This window comes from Pholcus phalangioides, unplaced genomic scaffold (assembly GCF_987345545.1).
Source record: "Pholcus phalangioides strain wild (caught in Gottingen) unplaced genomic scaffold, Ppha-v1.0 ptg000013l_1, whole genome shotgun sequence".
In the NCBI taxonomy this organism is placed as follows: domain Eukaryota; kingdom Metazoa; phylum Arthropoda; class Arachnida; order Araneae; family Pholcidae; genus Pholcus; species Pholcus phalangioides.
The window spans coordinates 25,902,269-25,914,973 of record NW_028301606.1 but is presented as its reverse complement, the minus strand read 5'-3'; positions in this window follow the sequence as shown (position 1 = coordinate 25,914,973).

Below are 12,705 nucleotides of genomic sequence, written 5' to 3'. Positions count from 1 at the left end.
TTGCCTACACACGTGTAGCATATATATATATAAAGATATAAGTTTTTCCTACTTTTTTATTTATACGTTGCTGCAAAATCTTTTATAACGCAGTAACAGCCCTGATTTCATACGTTTGTGACTAGAAGCGTAGTACGCAGGAGAGAATATAGAGGACCCGTGCCCTCCCCAAGACGATCCAAAATTTAAAAATACTTTCAAATAGTTTAGTAAAAAATTAAAATACATTCGACCGTTTTAATGACCGTTATAACGAAAAAATTTTTCTTCCTAACAAACACTTTTTAATCCCCCAGGTAAGTTTGCATAGCAACAATGCAAAAACCTGGAACACTTTTGAAACGAAATTTCATTATAACGAAATGATTTCTCCGGTCTCTTGGAGTTCGCTATAACGGGATTCGACTGTATCGAAAGAAAATACCATTATATTGTAAATATAAGTATGTTGTCTTTATCCATTTCTAGGAAACATTTTATTTTCTGGATATTATGCTGAGGTGAACTCGGAAAGAAAAGTCATCTTGTCGCCACCGGGACTCGAACCCAGGCCCTCTTGCATACGGGTGCAAGCATGCTACCATCTGCACCACTGGAGATACGACCCTGCCTTCCTTATTTCACGCACTGTGGCGTGAGGCACTGAAGTAGAGACAGTAGCCCCTCTTAACTTTAGGAATTGGCCCCCAGGTGGGACGGTTTAGAGATATCGAGATGACTTTTCTTTCCGAGTTCACCTCAGCATAATATCCAGAAAATAAAATGTTTCCTTGATATCTTTGGCTGAGAAAAAGCCACCTATCTTTCTTTATCCATTTCTGTAGATTTAAAATGCTTTTTGAAGGTGAGTAGTTCAATATTTCTCTGAAAGAGATTCTTTGTGCTCCCCAAACCCAATGTGCCCCTAAAAGTCAATTTTGCTTACGTGACCAGTGCTCGTGACCAGGGTGCAGTGTGGCAGGCCTTCTCATGGTGCAACTCATGGGTAATGCAAATTCTACCACAAATCATTGCACACTACCGCTTAATCATTGTTTGGCGTAGCATAACCTTGATCGTCCTTACAGGCTCACACCAATCCAATCCGAAGGTGCATATACACCCTCAAATGGTTCATAGCACATATCGCAGCAATCCTTCCGGAAAATATGATACAGTGAAACCTGTACGAAACGGAACGTCAACAGACTGAAGTTCCAGTTCATTGATGTTTCTCACATGTGATACAGCGCTTTTTAGTGACAATTTAATTAATATTATTACTTATAAAATATCTGCTGGTATTATATCAATTTTTTTTTAATTTGACGCATTAGTTAAAAACCAGTCATCAATTAGAATCGAATAATTATAACAGTTGCATTTGATAGGTGACAGAACGGATTCCAGTTCATTGACGAGTTTCCCCATATTTATATATGTAATATAATACTGCACTGTGTATATACATAATTGTTTTCAATATTTTCCAGAAGGAATAATTTTGCTGATAAAATTTCATTTTTACCCATTTACTGGTTATGGACAAAAGTAACTGAGGAAGGCACCATTTTTTAATGGTGAATAAGTTTACAAAGTATGGACGTTTAGAGACTAAGTACGACTGAGAATGCTTCCGAATACACGTCATAATAAATCTGTTATAAAAAATGCCACCCCTGAGAATAATGGGAAGTGTCGATATGGAAATCGCCGTTGATAGAGAGATGATTTTGAAAAAAAAGGTTAATAGAAAGATATAAATATTCTCAGAGCTATATATATATAATGTGAAGGTGCATATGTAATGAAAAAAATAATTTCAAAATTACTGAAAAAGTTCATTTACCTAATGACAAAATAATTTCAGAATTGAAGAAATTCTCTTATTCAGGGAAAAATAACTTCGGCATTAATGAAATTCGTACTCAATAAAAAATGATTTCAGCATTACTGAAAATTCACTTTTGATTAAAAAATAAACTCTCTAATGAATAAAACTTTTTTGTATAATAATATTGCCCCCCTCCAGTTTGACTAGGAATCGTGGGCCCCATTGGTGGGCACACACACACATTGGAACGCAACTGTGTCCATTTAAATACCACAGTGTGACTTGTTGCTTCCCAGGCTTTCATGCAAATGTTTTTTTTGCTTGTAATGTATGGAAGGGTTGAAGACCTTCCTTGCAGGTAGTGACCATATGAATGACCTCCTCCTCCCAACAAGATTATATAAAAAACGTCGCTCTGTCTCAAGGAAGAGATATGAGTAGGTAGAGATAGATAGAACCTCTCACAACCTCGGATTGATCCAAAGCACCTTACTTCCGTTACCTCAAAAGAGGCAGAGTTGTATCGGAAAAGTTAGCAAAGATTTATGATGGTGGCAAGGGCGTAGCGAGGGGGGAGGGGAGACTTGGGGGTCTGGTCTCCCCCGGAACGTGAGAAAATAACCAAAAAAAGGGAAAAAGATGGCCAAATCTATTGTTCTATCACTTTGGTTCCCCCCCCCCCCGAACGAAATTTCTGGCCACGCCCCTGAGTGGTGGCTCCCCTTGCCCAGTGCTTGCAAGTATCGAATCACTTGCGCCGTTCTCCCCATGAAGACAGCCATCAACTCGATGCAACATACAAGACATTTGACTAAAATTGTTAGCTGACCCCAATGACTAGGGAGAAAATTTTCATGTGCGCCCAGAGTGGCACATAAGGGCCAGAGACCGCAGCCTGGGATTTAAAAAAGCAAATGTGGAAAAAACATGTGCGCAAGTAAGAAGTAGTTGGCAGGTTGAATTGGGAGAGATTTGAGAATGGTCTAAATACACAATGTATACAAAATACATTGTGTATACAATGCCTCCTATATATATACAGTGCCTCCACTGCAACGGGAAAAATCAAACAGAACCTCCATAATAAAGCAGGTAGGCGAAGAAGACCAGACACCCCCCCCCCCCAACAGCTGGGCTACGCTAATACCTCCTAGATAGCTTAGTATTAGGGGGCCGTTCAAGTATTACGTGAGCAATTTTTCAGCCATTTCTTCTGACCCCCACCCTGTGTCAGCAAAAGTAAAAAAAACTCTGACCCCCCACCTGGCAAAATTCGTCATCTCTGCCCCCCCCCCCACTTCCTATCATATATTGGTGGGATCAGAGACATACGTTTGGGAGGAAGGGGGGGGGGGCTCCCGCTTCCCAAATGTCGGCTCTGGTTCATTTTGTCCCGCAATTAGAAACAAAAATGGTTTTAGTCACCTGGAGCAAATATCTATTGTTGTCTATGATTTTGGATGAAAAAAATGGAAAGTCAATTCAGCGATTTTTTTAAATATTGTGTGCATTTTTTCGCTTCTGTTACCGTGAGTAGGAGCCCAGTACGACCTCCTTATCAGCGTGGCTCTGAAAAAACACACTAATTAATGAGCATCATAATAATTCTATTTGAATTAGAATAAGTTTGAATGACACAATAAGTCACAGAACATATTTTATTGGACAACATGAAACGTGTATACATATATGTATATATAATTTCTTGGTAAAGAACATCATTCAGTCACATTAGTGATATTTCTCAGAAAGGATGTTTTTTTTTTCTCATTGAAATATCATTTCTCAAAGCATAATAGCAAGCTTTCACTGTCGAGCAACGTACAATATATCGCGAGACATTAATTGCATTAAGTACATATATGTGAAAATGCAGGACAGGTTTAGATTGGCGTAGCAAAATGTGATTAAAAAAATCAACTCACGAATAAATTTATTATTTAACGATGGTTTTTAAATTTAATTGCTGAAAAAGAAAACAAAACTTCATTCATTCGAACATGATAGCTTTTAATAAATACCTTTTACCTAGACTGACAAATTTGTCAGTGATGAAAAAATACCACATAAATAATCAAATTCTCAGTGATATAATGAAGAAATTTTTAATTTATACAGTCAATGATGGAACTGAAGTATCACATGGTAATAATTGGTGGATTCGTTAAAGCAACTCACAAACATATAAGAGCCATTCAAATTATATAACTTGAGTTATAATTCTCTACATTTATTTATTTTTTTGGCATAAAAAATTCTTCAGTGGGCATATTGCATTCGACCATCTCAGTCACCACACACAATGCAGAATTTGTAAAATAATATTAGTTATTTCATGAGAACATGTGTAACTGCTTCTACTGCACATAAGCTGATGATGAAATTCTTAAACCCATATTTTGTTCAAATAATATTTGTTCTCGAAAGCTATTTTTTGTAAATACAGGCACTACTCATTCCTATTTGACCCTTACAGCGGCAATCCCGAGCTATCTCGTTTTCTTAAAGCCCTCTCATATCGGAAACCTCAAGCCCAGATAGCGCCCGTTCAGCGCCGTTATTATGGGCAAGACAGCTTTGCCCGATAATATGTTTTCCTTCCTCCTCTCCCCCGTACTGCCAATCAGCTACCAGGGGAGGGGGGGGGGTGTGGTCAGCTTTTGTTTAAAGTCTGATAACAGAAGAGGGAGAGGAAGGATGTTTTTCTTTTCCCTTTGAGGGAGTATACGTTTCTGATTCCGATTGAATTATGCAGGGCTGTCGGCTGCAAGAGTATAGGTTTATGCTTACAGCATAAATAACAGAAAATGATCGCTGTTTTCATTTCCTTGTATATTATTTTTTGTTGAGGGAGGGGAAGCATTTATTAGCTCACAATTGAAAAAATATTCTTGAAAATAAATGACAATTTTCCTAGGTTTTATGATTTCCACTGTGGTGTGGCAGTTATATAATGCGGAACATGAGAATTTAAAAACCGCTCAAAGGGAAAATATCAAAAATCTGACTAGTTCAGATGAATCAAACGGAAGGTAACTTTTTTCTTCCACTTATACGTAAAATCATTCATAACTGAAAAATAAACATATTAAAAAATTATAATTGATCATTTTTGTATGTACGACGGTCATTTTGTACACACGAAGGGGTTAACTAGACCCCGAGACATACAATGCATTGCCGATTCTGAATGTCTAACTTTTTTTTTCATACCTACCGAGAGGTTGGTGCTCTAACCCCTCGGCGTGGGACTCCATATGGTAGCAATCTTCTTCTGCGCCCATGTCGTCGTTTCTGTTGTACCCCTGAGTCAGGAAAGTTTCGGACAAGGACAAACCGGGTATCAAACTCGCGACACCTCTAAAAACCCTTTGGTACTTTAAGCGAACATATCATCGATCTGGGCTACTGTGCCCTAAAAAATTATACAGGATTCTCATAATACTTATTTTGTGAGTGTTTATTAATTGCAATTTTTGAATATTCAATTGATGAAAATGTTCATTTATTCTATCAACCAAGAGGATGATTAAGAATTTTAGAGAAATAAAGACATTACAATAGATTTATTCAAATAGGTAATTTTTAATTTGAAAAACAGCTTCATAAAACACATTCTAATGTATTCTTACACATATTATGACTACTTTCATTATTATTCTGTACTTTAATCGCTTCTTGTGAAGTTCGAAATCCTAAAATCCTCCAATTCCTAACCCAATTTTGTTTGTTATCACCACAATATATGTAAATCGTGACCATATTCAAGTGTCTGGGAAAATACAGGGTGTTCGTAAACTGTTTACAAAAAATTGGAGGGATAATTGCACCCACTTCAAAACTAAAAATATTTACGATGGAACTATGGTCGCAATTGACTCAGAGTGTCAGAAAATCGAAACAGAAATATGTGGTAGACCAGCAGCATGGATAACCAAAACAAAATCTATTGGACTTTTTATGGCCACACATGAAAGCATTAGTGTACAAGACACCCCTGCACTCTGCTGAAAATTTTGTTGCAGGAATCCTTGTTGTGTGTCTGTAGTGGACAAAATCAATACAAGATTAGAAGTCTATGAGAGTGTGCACTAGTCTTTCGATGTGAACTGTACGACAACAACATTGGACGTCAACTTTGAGAATCTCCTTTGAATGTTTCATTGATCGGCAAGTGGTCGGTGCAACTTACGATTTTGTTATGTCTTTTTTTTCCACTGTTGAAACTTGAAGGTGGACTTTTTTTACCTTATGCATTTCTGACACTCTGAGTGGATGTGACCATAGGTTCTATTGTGAACATCGTTTGTTTTAATGGGTATTATCAACTCTTTAATTTTTTCCAAAAAAGTTTACAAACACTCTGTATATTGTAAAAATTGTGTGTAAAAAGAAAGACTTTTTTAAAAATTTAATAAACACAGAATTACTCCAGGCTCTGTTGCCAGATCTCAGCAATAAGTTTGGTGGCAGAGTTCTGGTCAGTGTTTGCCAATACGTATAAAGATTTGTGATTCATGCATCAAAAAATTCAATTTTACTTCTCTAAATTTTGTCGAAGAGTGAAAATGCTACTTAAATTTTTAGGTAATTTTTTTAAATAGTTATTTCCCTGTTTTTTCATTAAAAAAATACCCCTCCCTTCACAAAACCACCTCCTTAAAATTTTGGAGAGGAGGAAAATTAATCCTACAAATTATTTTTTCGGATAACACTGGGTTCTGGCTATTATACTATGTATGAAAACACAGAATCAATGTAAACGAAATGAACACATTTCGTTCTCATTTCATTCATTTCAGAAATCTATTAACGTTAAATCCAAATAATCTATTGTTCCCTCCACCCTCATACTAGAAGCATAAATGTGCCAATTTTCACTTTTTTTCCAGCTGGTTGGATACCTTATTTTGCTATCTAAGTTTAGCTTGAAGTGTGAATGTGTATCCCTTTTGTAACACTTGTTACAAAATATTTTAAGAAAATAACTTCCATAGAGTAGCATGGGTAGAGCAAACATTCAAATATTGTTTCTAGCATTTTTTTTTCTCCTAAGGGCATTGCAAATTCATGCTTCTAGCATGGGGGGGGGGGGGGGGGGAGAGACAGTATACAGATTGAAAGAAAATTCCTCCCTTTTCTAAAAAACAGTTCCCCAATTTATAACAACAGTACTATTACTTACAACACAGAATATCGAGACGTAAACTTAATTCTATGCTTGAAACAGTTGAACAGACTCAGAGCAAGCTTCAAAATTTTATCAAAATATTTCTTTGCATTTCTTTTAAGTATAAGTAGCTAGTCTACACATACCTGAAGGTGATGAACTTTTGAACATGAAAGATTGGATCAGAATCATTTTAGTGAAATTCTCAACACATAAATTTGACATTAATTGAGAGAGATGAAATGGTTTTTATTTAAAATATACAAATATCAATTTTTTTGGATTTAGTGCATAAAAATACTGTACCTAATTTATTTAATAGTATAAAGATAAGAAAAAAAATTAGCAAAAATATGGTAGTTCTTGGAAATATAGAAGAGCGAAGAGTCACTCTACACAAGACAGAAAATCTTCACTGAAGAAAGCTCATTGGGATATAAATCTTGCCTTTCATAATTTCATCAAATCACAAAAGCAGCAGGAAAGATTTCAATTTGTATTGAATGCAAAACAGCAGTTACATATGTTCTGGTGTAACAAAAAGATTCTAATGAGCAAGATGAGACAGCTTAATGACCCAAGCTCATTATTTAAGAAGTAAAAAAATGACCTCATATGCATTAAAATTTTCCTTTTTAAATTATGGGAGCAATTTGAAAGATTTGGAATTGATCAAAAATTTCTCTATATATATATTCTTAGTATTCGACTAGCCCTTATATATAAATCAGAAAAACAAAATTGTTTCACATTTGACAAGAAAAAGTGCATTAAATTATGCGTATATGCACTTGATTTTAAGATACGACAGTAATAGGACTAGTTAGTACATAGGGTGTATGAATTGCAATCGTCGTTTAAAAGAAAGTGCGATAAATGCTTTGCTGATATTATGTACATAAAAAAAGCAAAATAATAAAATGAGCAAAACACATTATGTTGAATATGATTTACATATTGCATGATGTTTAAAGAATAACACTTACAATGAAAATAAAAAAATCTAGTTAGCAAAAAACTGACTAGCAAAATGGGCAGCACATCATTATAAATTTCGAAGCATACATAAAGAAGAACTCACCATATTTTAAATATTTGAACAATGAATATTTTGACGAGTCCTTGATCCATATATCAATGTGACTATATTAACATTTCAACAATAAATCACAATGTTATAACATGCAATATTTTACATGATTTTATAAATATTTCTATTTCGCATACAGTATTGATTATATAAAAACTTTATGGTTCTGTATGGGATTGTTCCTGGCCGATATGTTTACTTGTAATAAAGTAATTTATTTATACCAAAAATTGACCTGTTAATATATATATTTGGATCTGTGATGGGTTACATTGAATATAATTACTCAGTCTCTGACAGCATTTATTATCGTGGACGGAAAGATAGAACAGAAGGCTATATTAAAGCTCGTGTTCATCAATTCAAGAATTTACCATAGAAATAGTCCAATTGGGTAAACTGCGGAAATACATGCTGATAGACCAAACAATATCACTACCACACACATGAAAAAAAAGACAAATCAACATCACTTTAGTAACAAGTTTTTACAATGACATGCACGTTATGTACAATAATTCTACAAGTTACTCTTTAGTCAAACATTATATGAGTATTTGTTTCAGCTTCGATAGAGCACCAATGAAAGTAGAGCCATAAGCAACTCATATTTTAAAATTTTTGTACAGCTCTTTCTACCATTTCCTTATATATATTTCTCAAGTCTATCATCACAAATAATTTTTTCTCAAAAATACATTCTGTGGTAGGATAGAAGCATCTAACACATTGCACTTTTTAACGAAAAAACAGCATTGGTACATTCTTCATGGAAACCAAAAATTATAGAAAGCGAAAAAATCATTCCTATTAATCTTCATGAAAAATTATGAAAGGAAAATATTGCTAATTAGACTTTTTCGTAAATAATGCATTGCGATGATTTTAATAGAGTCTTCCATTCATAGTACTGATTAAGTGAGCTAGATAATAAATTTTTACAGGTTAGATGAATTTTTTTATTACTTACTCAATGTAAGAATAGCCACTAACAAATAATAGATACATGACAAATAGGATTTCTTACATCAGTTGTTTCTCAAAATAACCCTAAAAGTGAGAATATCATACCCCTGCATACGAAACAATAACATTGATCAAAAAATATGGAGTTGAAAAACTGCATCAGTCTTTTTTAATCCATGAATCATTGATATGAAAAAAAGAGGACATGATTGTGTTTCATAATTGCTCTGAAAATAGTGACTTAAGCAATTTAAAGTAAAAGAACAATATAACTACAGTATGTCCTTAATATATTCTTGATTAATGATGATGGTAATGTTTTAAGTCAGCGTTTATCAACCTTTTTTGACCTGCTAAGCCATTTTCAGCCTACAATTTCTGTGGTGGAGCCCCAAAGGCCTTTTCTTTTTCTATTCATTTATTTTATTGTCCTGGAGTAGCCACAGAGCACAGGTTGACAATCCCTATTTTAAGTTATAGTTTGTAAAAAAATAATTTTAATGAGATAAATGAGGATATGAGAAATGAAGGTATAATATGTATGTATCACTTATAGCATTTTGTTCTGAAAATTTTTTCTTCTTCTTTCATTTACTTTGAAAATCACTGAGTCCACGATTTTTCCATCATAGGCTTTCAAAAAAAGAGAATGATTAATTTCAAGTAAGATGGCCATTGGATTTTTATCATTAAGGAGTGTATTTTATCTGCAAAATTTACAACAAATTCTCAAGATTACATTTCATATTTCATGACAGTTCCAAATTATTATACAGATAATGCTTCACTGAAATCCTCAAGAAAATCCCGAAAGCAAAAGTTATCCAAATTTTTGATTACACAGGAAGTTGCCTGTTAACAATGATTGGTCAGAATTCTGGGGCTCCACTACAGAAATTGTAGGCTGAAAAAGAGCTTAGCAGGTCAAAAAAGGTTAAGAAACGCTGACTTAAAACATCACCATCATCATTAATTTCATAGAATGAATATCAAAGCAAATTTCTCTCATTACCAATTCCACATTTTAAGTAATTAAATTTTAAGAATTCATGTGCAATTAAAATTAAGTACATCAAATAAGTACTTTTCGATGGCTCATAAAAAAAAGACTAAAGCACTAGTAGGCAGTGTATGGCTTCACTATGATATAAAACGGCTTTATATTTTAATATCATACAACAAAAAATTTTATACAGTATAAATGCTTAAATATTTTCAAAAATTCATTTATGGTTGGAATCAAACAAATACAAAAAAATGGAACTTATCACATATAAGCAATAGCGTCACTAGGAATGAAAGTTTATGTGTCTTTTTTTCCCTTTCAGATCTTGGCACGAACATATTATTGATGTGATCATATGCAGGCCATTCCTATTTTACAAATCAAAACTCAATGATTAAATAAAAATTAAAATAGGTATTTTGATGCAAAAATATTGAACTTGTAGCTCAATGTGAATAGAAAAGTGCCATTTAGCTAACACAGTGAATGCAATACACAGTCGAGTTTGCTCATATCATACCCACTTTGTGATTTGAAAAGTGTATGTTAAAACCGACGTGTATGGTACAAGCAATGTCTTGAAATTAGCTTATGTAGCAGTTGTATGCATGCATAAAGAAGTAATTATATTTAATACAGATTGAATATTTTTTTTTCTTGAAATATGTCCTGAGTAATTTTTAAAATTTATTAGAGTACATGATACACTGAACATAAATTTTTGCTTAATTTAATTGATTTCACAGACATTATTTGGGTTTATGCTAATAATTTTCATTCTATTTATTATTATATTAACTTATAAAGCAGCAAGAACTTAAAGAAGCAACTAATGTTCAAAAATTTTGTCATTAATCAACATGCTTTTGCATATTTTTTCCACAGGTAGAGATCTGATGCTTTTAAAATAGTACATATTTCTACTTTACCTGATCACAACAGTTGTTCTTTTATCACTGCCATCTACCAGGTGATCCAAAAGTATTAAAAAAAGCAAAAATTCCATGATTTGAAAAGCATCAACGATAGTTTCACAGAAATAGAGGAAAGAAAGTTTTTAGTAACAAGAAATTTCGCTCAAAATACAGTATAAGTACGCACTAACGGGCAGTGATTTCTAGCCATCCACCCACAGGCATGAATCCAGATTAATATATTGGGGAAAACAAATAGTGGGAGCAAAGGACATACAGGGTATATACATCCCGTATTTTGAGGAGAAGGGGGGGGGGGAATTTGTATTTTCAATATTTCGTTTCTGGCTCTTAGAATCTATCTATTATGAATCCGGGGGGGGGGGGGGGGGCGGGCGGGCACCCACCACTGTTTCATCATAGAGCCATCTATCAATAGAAAATATGTGATTATTTTGACTAAAGTTTTCGTTATTAAAGAAATTCACATATTCTTGAAAGAATACATCAAGATATCACCCGAATACAATGAATAGTGTTGCACAAGTCACTTTTTGCCTTCATTTTTCCAGGTTTTTTGCGGTATGTTACATTCGAATCGTTTTCTAGGTTAAGAGTTAAAAATGTTTTGTACTTGATCCACGAGTTTTTGGTATGTCATACTCAGAGTGTATGTTTTAAGCAGAGTATGTAATAACAGAGGTAAAAATACATGGAAGTAAATGGGCAAAAAAATCGGGGTATTATAAAATCGTATGTTATGTCCATGGTTTATGTTATATACAGGGTATGCTATAAGTGTACTTGACTGTAATTTAAAAAAATGAATTAAAAAAGTAGGGATTAAAATTATTTAACAAAAAAAAAAAAATAGCTTATACACATTTTAACACTTACACCAACAAAAATTCTCTTAAAAATATAGAATAAAAAAAATTAAAAAATGTTTTGTACTTGATCCATGAGTTTTTGACAACACCATTTGCATATTTTGTTTTCTGAGAATTTTCCCACAATGCCATTGAGTAAACATATAACCACTGACATTCGTTAAGTTTGCATTCACAAAAGTAAAAAAAGATCAGAACCAGACACTATTTTTAGACATCTATCAATACTTAAAATTATCATGAAATTCAATAAAACATAGCAATAGAAATTATACAAAAACAAAGTAACTTTCATTTTGATATTACAACTCAATAAATAAAACACCAAAAATAAGAAATAAAGATGGCACATAGTCAATACCAGTAGAAACCAAGAAAACAATGATTCTCTTTTTTTTTAATCCCCTTCAAAGAAGCCACCTTGTTGGGCATTTTGTCTGTGGCCTTTGTATTTGTATTTATAAGAGAAATAATTTTTGTTTAATTTAAGGAGAATTGATGTTTCATGGCAAAAAGAACATGTGAGGTCACACTGTGAAAATACCAGGTCATGGTATAGCATAAATAATATGGATAACATAAATAGGGTAGGTACCGTTAGCAAAACCTTGTGATAAAATCTGAACAAACAAATGAAAAAAATATAAGTATTTACACTGTTCAACAGAAAAATCAAAACAATGTGAAAATATCAAAAAATATATGTCACATATTTGCATGTGTGCATAATATCTAACATAGATGTATAAATAAAGCATTATAAATGTAATTATTACAAAACAAAACCTTAAGATAAAAAAATCTGAACAACGAAATAACAAAAAAAAAATTAATATAAAAAAGTAATATGCAGGAA